The sequence below is a fragment of the Mesoplodon mirus genome (genome assembly GCF_964341445.2).
Source record: "Mesoplodon mirus genome assembly, chromosome: X".
NCBI lineage: Eukaryota > Metazoa > Chordata > Mammalia > Artiodactyla > Ziphiidae > Mesoplodon > Mesoplodon mirus.
In genome coordinates, this window is record NC_138981.1 from 81,286,793 (window position 1) to 81,304,736 (window position 17,944).

Below are 17,944 nucleotides of genomic sequence, written 5' to 3' on the forward strand. Positions count from 1 at the left end.
CCAAAACTGGGCCGGAGAAGACACAAAACAAGGTTTTACCTCCTAGTTTTACAGAGACTTCAGAAATACAGAATTTATATGATTGTAAAGAGATGCTAATTGTTACACAAACTGTCTTCAGTATTGGTAATATGTGGGAGAAATGGAAAAAGTGGGTCTATATAGGAGAAAGGAAAATATTTAAGTAAATGTGGTAATTTCTAGATTTGGGTAGCTATATGTTATGAATGCAAGGAAATGGAAAAGCTAACAACAAATTTGCACCTATGAGATAACTTCTTAAATTTTACATGGCTTTTTAGCCTAATTAAATTTATCTCATTTTATTTTTGTTTATACTATCTCATGACACAAAATAAGTAAATTTTCTATTAAATGAGGGATTTGCTTTTTACATCACTTCTTTGAGTAGCCTTTTGCAAATACCTGCTTTTTTAAGAGACCTCATGGGTAGAATGCAAATTCCATGGGAATTTGCATTTCAGGCACCAAGCAATGGATTGCATGGTCAAGTAGTTGCACCAATTTACTTGTTAAGAAATCACAGAACCATAAATACTTCTTCTGGCTACTGAAATCATATTAACAGTGCTTAACTGATAACCAGTTGAGTTATCAATAAATGTAACAAAATATATCAATATCCTTGATATATTCAGCCAATGATATTCCATAAGGGAAATCCAAAATTATGATAGTTTCTCCTTGTAGAAATATATATTTTCTGGAATTTTAAAAAAATTCTCTCAAAAAACCTTATTTTATATGAAATCTTAGTGATTAATAGACATCTAGTTCTTGACACACAAAAGTAGTTTTCTCACTGCTCTGGGCAGCATACCTTGTCCCACAGAAACTCTCCCAAAAGAACATCTAGAAAACAGAATAGAGGGACCACCAGGCTATGCCAACTGTCCCTTTATTTTTCCCAACTCTTTTTTTCATATTTAAGAATATACATTGTACAAATTCCAATTTGGTTTTCACCCTATTTCATTAAACACAAAAGTCGAGGACTTCCCTGGTGGCCCAGTGGTTAAGAATCCGCCTGTCAATGCAGGAGACATGGGTTCAAGCCCTGGTCCAGGAAAAGCCCACATGCTGCGGAACAACTAAGCCCGTGATGCACAACTACTAAGCCTGCGCTCTAGAGCCCATGTGCTGCAACTATTGAGCCCACGTGCCACAACTACTGAAGCCCGAGTGCCTAGAGCCTGTGCTCCACCACAAAAGAAGCCACCGCAATGTTAAGCCAGCACACCACAATGAAAGAGTAGCCCTCGTTCACCATAACTAGAGAAAGCCCACACGCAGCAATGAAGACCCAACGCAGCCAAAAAATAAATAAAATCATTTTTAAAAAAGTCAATATAGTCTTATTTATAGCCAGAGTAAAATAAAATGTATTTATTTAATTGAAGTTGAAGTTTAGTTGATTTACAATGTTGTGTAATTTCTGCTCTACAGCAAAGTGATTCAGTTATACATATATATATACATATTATTTTTAATATTCTTTTCCATTATGGTTTATCACAGTATGTTGAATATAGTTCCCTGTGCTATACATTAGGTCCTTGTTGTTTACCAATTCTATATATAATGGTTTGTAAAATGTATTCTAATTCCATAAATTTCACTATAAATTTAATTTGCAATTAGTTTTGCTTATACTTTCTAAAAACTAGAGTGTGCCTAAATAAGACATGATTGGGATAAATAGGCTCTTCATTCATTTTTTCAATCACTTTTTTCACTCAAAGTATCTTCTTTATGTTCTAGCTTCTTGTTCCAAGCTCTTACCTGTGAAGACCCCACTGAAATATTCCCAAAGCAGAGATGACTGTGTGCCAGAACACTACATAACCTTGCTAATGCTCAGTCACTCGGAACTATTCCATCTGGGTTTCTATCCATCCAAAGAACCAGCTGCTCTAAACAAATGCCTTACTCATCTTGCCTGTTGTATCACCAGCTGAAAGATGCTACTGCTATAATTACCATTCTCAGCTTCTCAATAGAGCCAGCAACCAACCAACAATTTATTGAGTACACAGGCTGGCACTAATTGTTTGGTCAAATAATTGGGTATAGGGATTACTTTATTACTGCTGACTAGAAGCAGCTGTGCTCCCTGAAAACTCAATGTGGACAACACATTCACTTACACATGGAACATGTTTCTGCAAAATGGAGGTAAATATTAAGAGCTGACAAATTTGGAAGGTGGTGAATACCCTAAGAGGTCCACTACCAGCAAAAAGTGCTCAGATTAAGAATGATTATTTACATTGGGAAGGTATAGTTTACAGTTGCTTTTTATTGCCACCACTGTGGGGGTGCAGCTTGCTGAGAGAAGTGTAACATTTATGATGATGTCCCTAGGGATTTTCGGGATATTCCTCTCTAGCCCCAAGACTAATTCCTATAACAGTAGCACTGGGAAAAAAGGAGATACAAAATAGGAACAATGCAGGAAGCTAGATCTATCTTTCACCAAGCCCTGTGCCTGAATAAATGAAAGTAACTATGTAAACTGCCCTCCATATCATCCATGTAAGCTCCCTACTAGAATGTAATTGAGAGGAAGGACTTTGCTGTCTTACTGGTGCCTAGTTTAGTGCTTGACATATAGTAGATGCTCAATAAGTATTTGCTTTAATAAATGTGGAACAAACTCATTTCATTATATAAATATGCATACTGGAAGAAATAACTGGTCGGCCAAACTCTTTGAGCACATACATGTTAGTATTCTCTGAGAATAAATCTGACAACTTTCACGTCATTTGAGACTGTAGTATAGGGCTTCCATAATACTTTTTTCCCTACTATTCCCTTTCTGCTTCTATTTTTCCAAGACTCGGTCCTTCAGGTATGATTTACTGACAGACATAGAGCAGATTCAATCTTAGGCAAAATTGTGAAGAAAGCTTAGTTGATATTTGCAAAATTGTCTCTCTGCTCTTCCCTTTTCTACCACTTTATCCAGGGCCTGGACCCACACGTATACACTAACTTCTAAAAGAATTCCTATAGAATACCTTCCTAGATTCAGCCTTTATGAACCAAGTCATCATCCTCCACTATGGAAAGTTTTCTCTCCAGTTCTCTCTTCTTTGCTGTGTTCTTGAAGTCCTTTTTAATTTTTAAACATATCAAATCTGAAAAACTGAATGCATTAATGGCTATTAAAGAATATTACATTTTACTTTTCATTGGTCAGCTGAGTCTAGTTCAAGGAGGAAGGTCTTTCTTAGTCATGTACTAGGTCAGGCCAGTTGGGGGAGTTAGTTTGGAGTCAGAAGATAGTGTAGATCTCTGACCATATGCTGACCCTATCTAATGAACCATAAAAAAATCAGTATTTTATGATTCAGCAAATATCTATCCAAAGGTGGCAGAAGCCATGGCTCAAGAAGAGGAAATAGGAAAAAAGCAGGGGGAAATTTGGTTTCTGCTGGTGCCTTGCAAGCTGAGAGGAGTGAATCAGGCAAAACAAGTCTAAATGTTGGCCTATCATATGCCTTTGCTACAAGTCCTTCACTACTGGATAGGACTTGAAAATGCTAATCAAAGAGCAAGGTCTTGATTCTTGTTCGGTTCACCAGTGGTATCTCCTCGGAGCCCAGCCTATTTGAGGAAAGGACATTCTCTTTTTTTATGATACATTAAGAAGGCTTTGAAGTAGGTTCCTCAGGAAGGAAAAGAAATACACGTAGAAAAAAAATTACAAGAATTTTCAAGGCATTTAAGAAAGAAAACATAACTCAAAACTTATGGTCCCTCAACCCTGAGAGTTTCCTTAATCAGAATATTATATTTGATTAAATATATGTTGACTTGAAGAGGAGTGCATATTTAATCTTTCTAATTTCCATCATTTGGTACATTTCCACAGGACTAAAAATTTATTACCTTTGATATATCATACAGCATATTATGTCTATTCACCAAGTATATCAAATATAACAATATGTTTCAACTACATCAAGATAATGAATGGAACTAGCTTGTAGTATTTTCAATCAAGATAGAAGAGAGAAAATTAAATATATTCAGTTTCCTGCAACAAGAACATTTCTATATCTAAACATATTAAATTGAACACATTTTATGCAAGTAGAAGATAAAAATTACATTTGAAATACATTTCATTGGTTTTAATATTACATATACTTTATATGATGTATAAATGCTATTTTGGAAAGTAAGTTTAATTCACAAAGTGAACTGAACTATACTTATTTGCATTTGCTTTAATGACAAAAACTTTTCAAATGTAGAGTCCTTGTTAAATGTATTCTATCCTCTCTAGTCCCTAACATAGTATCTTATATATGTGATATTTATAGTTTTATAGTTAGGTCCCATTTCTTTCCTAAAGGATTTGAAGAAGCTATTTGTTATAAACTGAATGTTTGTGTCCCTCTAAAACTCATATGTTGAAATCCCCAATGTGATGGTATTTGGAGATGGGACCTCTTAGAAATAATTAGGGTTAGAGGAGATCATGAGGACAGGGCCCTCTTGATAGGATTAGTGCCCTTATAAAAGACATCAGGGAGCTCTCTCTTTCTTTCCCTCTTTCCCAGTGTGCACAAAGAAAAGGTCATATGAGCACACAGTGAGATTGTAGCCCCCTACAAGCGAAGAGAAGAGGCCTTAGAATGAAACCTACCTTGCCGGCACCTTAATCTTGGCCTTCTCGACTTCCAGAAGTGTGAGAAATAAATTTGTTGTTTAAGCCACTCAGTCTATGCCAATTCGTTATAGCAGCCCAAGCTAAGATGCTATCAAACTAATGTAATTCATGATAATTAAAGCTAAAAACAGAATAGACATCATTAAATAGATCTAGAGAAACTAAATATTCTTAAGGTATCTGAGATATGCAAGTTACTACTGTTTGGGACTGAAATTCCCTCTGTTTTCTAGCAGCTAAAGCACAACAGGAAACATGCTGGATTATATAGTATTGATTGTTTAAAAAAAAAAAGCAAACATTCTTCCTGTTTTCAACATTTGTCTTGAAGGATAACAACCAAAACATAGAGTCTGTGCAGCAAAGCTCCAGGAGCCAGCCCAAGGGTCATCAGTGAATGTTTCAATGGCAAAGAAGGCCTAAGGTGGGCATGGAATTTGAATAATAGCCATTAAGGCAAACTTTTTGGCTACTGAAATACAGTCTTCATCTTTTCTCACTTTGGAAAGGGTAATCCTATGCCTAGCTGAATAAGTATCAACTTTCACTGCTGGAGAGGCCCAACCGTTTAATAATATCTTTTTTTTTTTTTTTTTTTTTTTTTTTACCAAGCTTGATGATATGCTTGAAGTTGCACTATTTGTTCCTTCCAGTTGAGAGAAACTATCTCCAATAATTCATCATTAAGATGCAGATTAAACCTCTCATTTAATAAAAGCTGAAAACTCTTTTGAAAATGAGAAACTTCTGTTATATAGTGACAATTAATATGAAATATTTGGGAAGGATTTTGAAAGAAGGAAATTCTAATTTAGTGCTGCACTACTTTTTTAGGATTGTGATTTGGACACTAATATTTATTTTAAATTTTTTTTCTTCTAGTTGGTACCCAGGGAACATATTTTTATGTTTCTTTTAGAATTTGGATCTTGCATGTTCTGGACATCAATCACCATTGCAATGACCTGCAGATGGTATAGGAGACTGGGTTGACTGTTTATAGATATCTATAAGGATGTACCCTAGGATTTTATTTTTTGATTAAATACCTGCTATCTCCTTGCTTTCTTGTAATTTGCCTCTTTCTTCTAAAATATTAATTTAAAAAATGAATTTCAATATTTGAATGATTATTATTCAGTTAATTGGTATTTTATTGCATCATGAGAAAGGCTATGTAGGGAAAGAACAAGGCAGACTCCCCAAATTTTTTTTAATTAAAATCAGTGTCCAAATCACAATCCTAAACAAATACTGCAATGCTCAATTGTTTCCTTCTTTCAAAATTCTTCCCAAATATTTCCTCAGATTAATTGTCACTGTATAAAAGAAGTTGCCATGTGTACAATGGTAACCATGGAATCCTTCAGATTATCTGCATAATGCATGAGTAATTCATTCCTGTGCAAAACATAATTAGAATGTAGCATACTTCAGTTTCTCCCTAAGCATCGTTATTATATGAAATGCATACAGTCAAATCATAGGTGCTGCCACAAAGGGGAAAAAAAGGACAAAAGAGAGAAAAGGACTAGTTTACTATTATTTGTAGATTGCATGACCACCGGATCAGTCAGTTAGTTTGAAACCACCTCTCTGACTTGCAGAATCCCAGCCATCTTAATTTGTTTTCCTATTTTATGACCAAAAGGTGGCACTGTTCCATTTATTATGAGCTTGGCATACTGTCCACAGCGCTATAGTCATTTGGTAATGTTCTCCACTGGAAACTAGCAAGGAGTGCATCATTAACCATTCTGCTTCGCAGGCCCTGATATCAAGAGGATCATACCAGCAGCTACTCTGACATAACTCATTAAGAAACTGTTGTAAATAAGAATCTTGTAGAAAAGCATAATGGCAGGTTAAATCAGCTCTCCTACCTTGGAAGAAAACTAAATTCTTGTGGCTGACCTGCTGTTGGGAAAAAATAAATTACTATTTGCATCACAAAAGATGGAAAAATTCCACCAAGCACAGAGACAGCTACAGCTAAGACTCTGTGGCATTTGATTCATTTTTCTCTCCAAGCCCTGTCCAAGCAAGGTGATTTATTCTCCCAAGCAATGACTGAAATGTTTACTTATTCACCTGGTCAGGCAGTCATAAGCACATCTTAAACAGCTATGGGAAATGGTTTGAACTGACCTTAGAGGTTCCCGATTAAGAGCAAGACAGGTGCCTAACTTTCTGAAACAAATTTGCCAAAAAAAAAAAAAAAAAAAAAAACTGGCTGGAGGCTTTGCCCAGTGTCTCATCAGCATTCAACAACTGTTCCTTACGGCTTCAATCAAACAGGAAAAAGAAGATCCTGAGACAAATGCAGAAGAGATCAGTGAAAAGTTCCCATCACCTACACGGTCAGCCACAGGGGATAGAGATAGGAACCGCTTAAACGCCTCTTCTTTTTGGTAGAAATATGATGGCCATGAATGAAGAAGTAAAATGCAGCTCTCAAAACATTATGTCCCATCAAGTACAAACAGTACACTAAATCTAATTGAATTACATTTTAACAGCTTGTATTGGTTAGATTTTCTCCATGGCATAGATCCATTTCACATTTTAAACCTTGTAACAAAGGATGAAAAGAGTTGTTTATACCATAAGGATATATTTAATCTGTATTTTCTTGTCGGTACATATATTCTGAGGTCAAAACACAATGGAATAAATACTTGGGCAATTTTAGCAAAAATGAAAAATAAAAGTCAAAGTCTGGATCATTTGTGTAATTGAATTCCTCAATTCTTCACTTTTCACTCTGGCAGTGGAAACGTGACCTTTTAATGCACAGGCATAGCACGGTTGAAATGGCTCAAATTGTCAGGAATGAAAGAGAAGCCAGTCAAATTCAAATGATGGCGTTCTCTAATTACTGAGCCCTATAGCAGAGCACCTGCCTACCCTGCAGCCTGCCCAGCACAGACTTTACTGGATGGCCCTTTGTTGACCACATAATGCACTTAGTAGCCAGGGCACTGTTGCTTCAGTGAACAAAAAGGAGGATGCTTTCTGAAATTATATGTCAGGGTGATTGCAATTACACACATTAGGGAGCAGGTCAAAATCTCACTATTATGAAAATGAGACTTCAGAATTCATTTCTGTTCTGTGCTATTTTGTTACCACCCACAGGAGCTGATACCTAGTCTCTCTCTTTAAATTAACAAGTGAAAAGCAGTGTTTTAGATATTGATGGAGGATAACAAAGAGAACACAATACTCGGGGAGGGTGGTAATAAGAGGTGACAAGGAAGGTTTCATGTACACACCTATAAGCTACCCTATCCCAGCGTCATACTCCTTTTTGTGAACTTGCAGGTCTGTTGTTTACATGCTGTTTTGTGCTAGTAGGAAGTGTGGAAGTTTTTATATCTTCCTAGTTTCAGGTATTGGAACTGTTTGAGAAGATGAAAAAGGAGGGGTCAGTAATGGCTATTAGACCATGAGTCAAGAGAACTGGACCAACCACAGCTACCCCTTAGCTTGCCTCCTCTCCCTCCCTGCTCCCACCAGGAGACAAACAATGCAAAATACATATGTGGGCACTTTTCATACATTGATGATAGTCGTGTGAACCGAAATTTGCCTGAAATGCTACTTCTCATGTAAAAAGAATTCTGTCTGAAATAACAATAATAATGATACCACTTTGCAGTCAATCAACCATAGCTTTTATGGAATTGCATATACACATGCAATTAACAGCAAGATTAACATAAAAGAGCCTTTCTTAGCACTTGTTTGAGGTACTGGGTAAAGTTCTCAAAAACTTCACAGTTTGCTCCTGTCATTTTCCGGTCTAGAATGCTCTGCCTTTTATGCACTCCCATCATTCTTTGCTGCTTGTCTAGGTCTGTTTTTCAATTTCTAATTCAATCCCCAACCTCTATGTGATATTTTTATATGCCTCACTAATCCACATCTAGATATTTATAATCCCCTCCCACAGATATCACATATATCTCTGTGCTGCCACTAAAGTGTGGTAATAATGCTTTATACGTTTATACACAGTAGCATTTTAATAAGTTCTTGGTTGCTACTGCTTTTAACTCACTTGATTTTTGTTCTCCAGAATTCTAACAAACATCTAAGATAAATATGGTGGTATAATCATCCTCTCTAAAAAGAAAATGAATTTGCCAAGGCATAAACTATTAACTAGTTAACTAATAACTTATCAACTGTTAACATGAGGTACGGGCAAAAGAATATGTGCATATCAGAGGTGGTGACTAAAAACAGTTCTAGAAATTGCATGTTTATGCCAAGTAAACCCAAGATGAAATGTACAATCCAGGAAGTTCTTACAGGATACACAGCTAAGAGCACAGCTGTACAATCTGGAAATCTCATGGGAAATTGTTCTTGTGAGGTTGAGCTATTAAACTCACATTATCAAACCTAAGTGGTCTGGATAAGTATAATATCATTTTTCAGCCAAATCCAAGTATAGCAGATTTTTTCATCACAGATTTTACATAGCACATGAATGTGACTGGTGATATAAAATATGTTGTAACAACTTACTAGTTGAAATTGCCATTCAAATCCTTTTAAGACAAACTTAACTAAAGGAGAAAATCCACACACCTCTTTACTGTGGAGCACTTGCTACTACCAAAGGTTGGTGGTCTTTCAGAGGGAATGGCAGTGGTGATTACAAGGCCTTAGAATTTCTGCCATAGTGTAAGAACTTGAGGGTACATTTAACTTAATGCTATCCAAATCAGAAGATATAAAGGCAACTGCCCCAACACTTTGCATTATAGACAATTAAGTCAGATCCATTTTCAGGCAATTTAATAATTTTCATTTCAAATAATTTCTCAAGTACCATAAAAATAAAGGATGTCACCGTGTTGTTTTACCTTTCATTTTACATCAAGCGAAAACCCTTTGCCTCTCCTATAATATATAATACATTTATTTTTTCACTCACTAGAACCAGAATTTCAGAATTGCAATCATAGCAATAATTATGGGCAATTTGGACAATAGATACTCTTATTTCTACTTTGAGCTAGAACCTATTTGCTGCAGTGGTTACAGCAAGGTATTAAAAAGATCCACATTATGGGGCAAATTCCCACATAGGTCAGTTGGTTTAATTTCACGTTCTGATTAGAAAAGGCACCTCCAATTAGTTGGCTCGATTGCAAGTCTGTGCCACATGTCACAAGGCACAAGGAATGAAAATTATTTTGCACACAGCCTCATCTTGCTTCTGACTAAACAACTCAAAGCTCAGTACCTACAGACCGTTAACCACTATTATCTCTGAAGATTAAAGACATCACATTTCTTATTAAAACACTTGATTTCCATGATATATACCTTTTTAACCATGTGAAAAGCACACAGTGCTTGATATTTACTTTATCTGTCCTAACTTTTCTTATTGACTTCTATTATCTTGATGTGCACTTAGTAAATGAATTAGAAAAGACTTTTTAAAACAAAATGCTTTTGAAAGTACAGCTTCCAGGTTAATACTCTGAATCGGTGATACTAGCAACGCACAACTACAAAATCAAAAGAAAACAAATGTGAAGACATAAATCTGTTGTGGTAGAAAAACACACATTCTGAGTCTTGGTGACAGCTCTGTCACAGTTTTAAACTAGTTTTAAACAACTATGGTGAGTTTGATTATTCTTCTAAGCTGGGTTTCCTTGGCACTGGGAACAATCAGGAGGTGTGCTACTCAGTTCTCACCTTGATGGAGAGAAAAACATCTAAGTCCTGGAGAAGATGGCATAAACTATCTCTGATACAGCAGTTGCAATAGTGTGCATACCTGACTGAGATATATGCAGACAAGTAGATGAGATGAGTGATAGATCAAATCCACCTTCATACAATGTGCATAATAAGTTTTGTTGAAGTTGTTCTACAGCTCTGAAAGACTTTTACTATGCTATCCTGATGCTGGAAGAAAATTATGGACAATTTGTTTCCATGAAGACCCTGACTATATGGCCCATGGATGTGCATCAAGAAGCAATAAACAAGTTGCAACTCACAGCACATAGTGCTCGCCTGCAACACCAACTGACTGCCTTTAAGCACAGCTTGTTGTCAAAAAGCATGAGTTAGCAGATGCAGAGCAACATTTTGATATTTATAGCTTCAAAAGCATTAATTCCATTATAAATTTGGAAATTTCACTTTACAGATGTTGACAGTCTGTATATCTTTGTTTCTCCTTTCTGTGTGACGATCATAGGGGGAGGGCAGAAATAGTTCTTCTTTTCAAGTGACTATGTGGTGAGCTCATTCTTGTTAACAATGCCGCTGATTTTGATGACATGCATTATATGCACATAATTTTTAAAAATCTTTCCCCAGTTCTTAGTACTATAAAAAGCCTGATTAGGCAATTCACTCTTTTCATTATGTCAACTAATAAGACATCAGTTGAAAGAATAGGGAAAGCCAGTAGAAGGCATGAATATTAATATGGAAAAACCTCTGTGAATGGAAGATGCCTTAAGGACCAAAAATGAATAGGAGATATGCCAAAATGTTTTAACTGCTCAAAGCAGTAGCAAAAGCCTTACCAAATGCAGTTAGATTTACCTTGGCTCTGCTGAACAGTGAAGCATTGCAAAAAAACGAAGTTTTCCTATGGCTTTAAGAAATGCAGTCATTGCAGTATAGACACCTGTGTTACTTACCTTACTGTAGGGATTTTTAAAGATCCACTCTGGTTTTTAAGTTTGCGATCATCTTGTAACCCATTTTGCTATTTTTCAAGTCTATATAAGCTTTATTTCTAATGTAAATCACAAAAGTCATTGTTTAACCACACAGAAACTTGTGCATTTGGAGTGCAGGCCTTTGCTGATGATTTTATCTATGTGCTTAACCCGGCCATACCAATCACATTATGGGTGCATATCTTTAAGTGATTGTCTTGTCTTATTTACATTACAAACCATATATGCTAACAATAAGTGTGAATTATGTATTTTGTAAATTATCCAATGTGTTAGAGTGAATTATACAAATAATAATAATGCATATTACTTCACAGTAAGATTACCTTTAATGATTTTTCTCAGGGAATTTTCTAGAAGCAGTGAGCTTTTCTCAGTGAAGCAGAAGTAGAATATGGGAATCTGTGAAGCCGAAAGATATCTATTCCACCATGAGATACAATGTCCTTTGAGTCTTAGACTGCTACCAGAAAAGGAGAAAGGGGTTCTCAATGTAGAGATAGCAGGCAACTAAAGATTAACCTCACCCACTTTAAAATTTTGCTGTATTTCACTTCTGCTACACACAGTACAAATTCAGAATGATGTCATTTGAGTTCATAAAACTGAGTGAATTTAAACTCAGTGAACTTGAAAGTCAAATTGCTCTCCCAGGTGACATCAAACAGTGGACAATTCCTCCTCTGTCGGGTAGTCAGGAAAAGCCCAGTTCATTGGGTGCTAGAGTGAATCATTAAGTAATATAAGAATTTCATGAATTGCTGCTGTTCTATGAATCAATTCAGAACAGCTTTATTATTTACTGTGTAAAATATAGTTTTATACTGCAAAGATCAAAATGCAATAGGCACAACAGCCAACATAATCCATATCAAAGAATGAGGCAAACTCATTTGGATTCCTCCCAGTGCCACAGAATGGCATGCTTGAAAATGAACGAACCCACCTTCCTATCTCCTTGAAAATCTCTGGAGCATTTATGTGATTTGGAGTTATTTTGTCACCACTTATATTAAATACAGAAGGTAGCTTACCATAATGTGTATTTTCATAACATAGGAAAATACATTGTATCCAAGCTTTGTGATCCTGAATGTATTTCTAGTTCAATAAATAACTTAATTTAGGTCTTATTTCTAATTATAGCACATCAAGTCCATAACTTGGCAATAATCTCTTTTTCCATTATCTACACAAAGACTTTGCAAATGATTGAAAATTACTTTCCCCCTTATTTTGCAGAATATTTTGTGTACATGTGTGTAATAAAAGCTTGAGCAAATTTCTCTTACTGTGTTTAAAAGGCTAAGATATATTTAATGCATTAATCTTCTAGGTAACATAGGTCAAGGTTGTATAGAGGTACACAAATCAAATGCAGCACCTTGGCTGAACTCCTGTGTTGATGATTTTATTTTTCTTTTCATGAGTACAGTTGTACAATTTTCTTAAAGTAGGTTAATTATCTTACTGCCACTTCTAGATCTGTATTGATACAGTTATTAATGCCCTGGATTCTGAATCCCCAATATAACCTTCTTTTCATGAGTGCCATGCATGAAATCAAGTGTGAATTGAGATGTTAAAGATGAAACTAACTCCTATGGGCTAACCTTTTCTTTTTTAAATCAGGATCAATGATGAAATTGTACTACACAAAATTTTACTCCATCATGCATCATGTCATACAGGCATCTGTGTTATAAAGGCATCTCACTAATGGATACACTACCTAAAAGACAAAGTACACAAATTTAACAAAACACCTTCTTTCCAACCATTTGTCAGGTAAAAATTGTTTCCTAGCTTAGATTCTATGAAATTTTACTAAAGGTCACTATTGACTTGAGATGTCCTATAGAGTCAGTCTAACAACCGTGACCTTAGATTTGTGACTTCAGAATGCCTGTTGCATAATCTTCTGAAATACTAACTTTAAAAATGGGACATAGCTCAACAACTTCAAAGAAAAGTACTGTTAGATTTGTTGATTATTCATGAAAGCAAGCACTTTCTAGTATAATGCCACCAGAGCTAATTGATCACAACAGGCATCTGCTGTGTACCTGCATTTTTAGGGCTTTTAAACACTAAAATGGATTAGTGAAGGTGATTTTTTTTTTCCCTAAAGGTCTTAAAGTGCAAAGCTTGTACATGTTTGGGACAACTTGGTGCATCCTTCCTGAAGGCAACAGCATGTACTCAATAACCTCTAACATTATTACTGGATTTTTTTTTTCTTTTCTTCAAATCTCATTAATCAGCCCTATGAGAATATATTTCTGGCCCATTTTGAAAGCTGTTTTCTTTTAGTTATTCAGAAGCAAGGGATAAGATATGTTTTGGAATAGCATCTGTATCTATAATCTTTTAATGATTTGAATTTCAAATTACTTATCCAACATAATCAGAGAGCAAAAAATCCATTATTTTCATCTAGCTATAAACAGCCTAAGACTATCCAAATATGCTAGATATTACTTAATTTTATCTTCGGCCATAGTAAGTTGTGTGATCTATTGGACAACTCACAATCCAAAATGATGTATCTTCAAGAGAATGATATTTAAATATTGTGAGTTTTATAAAATACTTAGAGATATAATTATGAATAAAGTTACTTTTGTCACTGTCATTATCAAAGGAACAGGAGGAGATTTCTCACAAATGTGGACAGTAAAAGAATGGAATACTAAATAGTTAATTACCATGTTGTTAAAAATCACATCCTTATAATGGATTATGGTAGGCCCTTAGGACCAAAAACAGCAATAAAAGGAAAAGAGAATAAACCTTGTTGAAAATGGGATGTGTTTTCCTCTGCAATAATTATCTGTTTCATAAAATCAAGATGGACTATTTCAAAATAGTCCTTTGTCCATGAGGCTCTAGTAAGCTGTTGTTTCTCCAATTTGGAGACAGTGAATGTACCTGAAATGACCTAAGACTGAAACCGAGTGAGGCCTTGTGGGGCACCCTGGAACAGAAGCGTTTCTGTCCCCCTTTTCTTATAGGTAAGACTCCAGCCTCCATGACCTTCCCTGAGTTCCAAAGGGCTGATTGGAATAGTTGCTAATCAAGGGAGGAGCAGCCCAGAAACCACCTGAGGCAAGATTAAAGGGACCAGAAGAAGCTCATCAAGATTAGGAGACCAACCACCTGAGACAAGATTAAGGGAGTGCAAACACTGCTCACACCATAATCTTGTCAGAGACCCTACCTTTGAATCATTGTTATAAAACCCCTCATCAAATCCTTCAGGATTGGGACACATAGTTTTTCAAGGCAGAAGCTGAGTGTGTTTCCCTTTGCCTGGCAAAGTAATAAAGCTATCATTTTCTACTTCACCCAAAACTTTGTCTCTGAGATTTGATTCAGCACCAGGTGTACAGAGAGGCTGAGCTTTCGGTAACAAGTCCACCCACCAAAATCTTGCAAAAACATGAACATGATCAGAAACAGGTTATGTTGAGACAGCAAGTGACAGACAGTAATAAGTGTGATGGTGCTTCTTCCCAGGAATAAAAATGTTAGAGATAATAAACCTAATCTCTATGAAGAATATTCACTCAGTGATTTACAGAAAAAAATAAGGATAATTTCTCTATGTAACAGACAATTGTTTAAGAAATTAATCAATTTCCAAAAAAAAAAAAACTTGAAAATAAGAATTGTATGTTCCTGTAAGATACTGAAAGGGAGCAGATTATACAACCCCAAAATATGCCTCTTTGGTATATTGATTATTTTAAGAAAAATAGCAGACATAAGAGAAGCTCTTAAAACTGAGTAGAAGTTATCCTTTTATAAGAAAGATTTACATTTATAAGGGAAATATCCATTTGTAAGGGTGTCTCCATCTCTGTACCAGGAGGGGAAGGATGACTCTAAATCACTAGAAATTCTTATCAATGAAGAAGGCAAGGACTTAAATCTGCATAACAACCATAACCTTGCTTACTATGCTTTTCTTGGTCACCTTCCATAACTGACTGCCCACCCAAAACATTTTCTTTTGTCTTTAGCCAAATATGGTATTTGAGGTGATGGCTTTGGCCATTTCAGAGAGTTACTCCCATTTCTCTGGGTTTCTCTCATGTATATCAAAGAGGTATACATGTTATTAAACTTTTGTTTTTCTCCTGTTAATCTGTCTTATGTCAATTTGATTATTAGACAAGCAAAAGAACGTAGAAACAAAGAAAATAATTTTTTTCCACCTTTTCAATATTGTGATGGCTACTTTTATGTGTCAACTTGGCTAGGTGACAATACCTAGGTATTTGATCAAACACTAATCTAGGTGTATCTGTGAAGGTACTTTGTAGACATGGTTAACCTCTACAGTCATCTGACTTCAAGTAAAGGAGATTAGGCTCAATAATGTGGGTGGGCTTCATCCAATCCGTTGAAAGGCCTTAAGAGCAAAAACTGAGGTTTCCCAGCAAGAAGAAATTCTGTCTCAAGACTGCAGACACTCCTGCCTGAGTTTTCAGCCTGCTAGCTTTCCATTCAAATTTCAGCCCCCCCCCCAATTATGTGAGCGAATTCTTTAGGTTTCTCTCTCTCTCTCTCTCTCTCTCTCTCTCTCTCTCACACACACACACACACACACACACACACACACACACACACACACACCCCATACATATATATCTCCACTTGGTTTAGTTTCTTTCTCTGGAGAACCCTGACTGATACAGATACATGCACATACTCACATGCACATACTGTCTTTAAACATTTTCACAATTGGAAATGACAGAGATTCTTATTTTTGAATTATCTGCTAATTAAAATGATGCACTATCCATACCTACAACTTATGCCTTGTATTTCATAACATGGGTTAGAATATAGAGGTCAAAACTCAGATGAGGTCACATCTCAACATGACACATTTAAAGAAAACTTGAATTTTTGTTCTAAAATAATGGTTTTATAGTTATTTACACAGAACCAAACAAATAGATCAACCTAAGGAACAAACAATTTTGTGAGTGACCTCATCACTATCCTCATACTACTGGAGCCTCGAAATAATTGAAAGACTTGCTTCACATCTCCTCAGGTTCTTTAGAAACAATACCATGAAAATAAAATAAAAAAGACAACTACTCTAATCCAACATCAACAAAAAAGGAAAACAAAGTCATCCAACTTCTTGTGAAAATTGACCATTATTTCAATCATGGATATATTAATCAGATCTATGTGGTGGAGAAAGAAAAACCATTACATCAATAGGATACTCTTTATAGGCCACTGATAAAATAAAAATGGTTATTTGATTAAAGAGTTTACCATCTTTTTGGACAGATACTGGAGTCAAACAGTGTGATCGACTCTGTCCTTAAGAGATTCAATGGAAACCCAATTTACCTATTTCCCTTTCTTTAAACATTTGATGGGCATCCTAAGACACAGTGTTTTTTTTGTTTGTTTGTTTGTTTGTTTGTTTTTTTCGGTATGCGGGCCTCTCACTGTTGTGGCCTCTCCCGTCGTGGAGCACAGGCTCCAGACGTGCAGCCCCAGTGGCCATGGCCCACAGGCCCAGCCATTCCACGGCACGTGGGATCCTCCCAAACTGGGGCACAACCCGTGTCCCCTGCATTGGCAGGTGGACTCTCAACCACTGTGCCACCAGGGAAGCCCCTAAGACACAGTTTTATCACTGAAATGCTTACTTCCATTTAATCATTTAAACATATGCACATGCTTTTTATAACTTAGATTTGAAATGTTTCTCTACCATTGCTCCTCACCTTATGTTAGAAACACCAGGTACCTGAATGATACTTGAAATTATGACTGATATCAGCATCTCTTCTCTTTGAGGTTAGCTCTTTGGGAAATAATACAACCTTTTCCATTGGAAAAACAAACAAATCTAAGGCAACTAGGAGGATAAAAGAAAAATAGAAATGGTTTTCTTTTATCCTAGATAAATTTTTCTTAGGATTCAGCAAAAGCCAGACTACTTGTGAAGTAATGAATATTCAATAGGGTATTCTGCTGCTATAGTGTTCTAAGTGGGATTGACCCAAAAATAACAGCAAAAAACCCCCCAGAAAACCATGCAACCAGCTATCTTACCACCACTTTAAAAAAATGTCTTTCAATTTCAACTATAAAGTACTTCCTTTCTTAAGTATTTTCAAGGCAAAATATGCCCCTCCTTTTCCCTCTGGGAAATGGTTTAGTCAGTACTATTTTATGGTCTTTTTTTTTTTTTTTTTTTTTTTTTTTTTAGAAAGGAAAGGAAGCCTATTAGAATATCCCTTGCAAATATAAAGAGAAAATGGAACAAGGGCAAAGTATAAGCAAATAGAGTGGCAGTGTTATAAAAAATATTTAAGCAATATGCTTAGTCATAGTCATACGACCAAGGACGTTTCTTTTTTTATTCTTATCCCTAAAGAACCTACAGAAAAAGCTCATAATTTTTAAAACTTCATAATTAGTAAAATTCATTAACTAGAAACCTCATTAGTTTTTAAACTCTTATCAC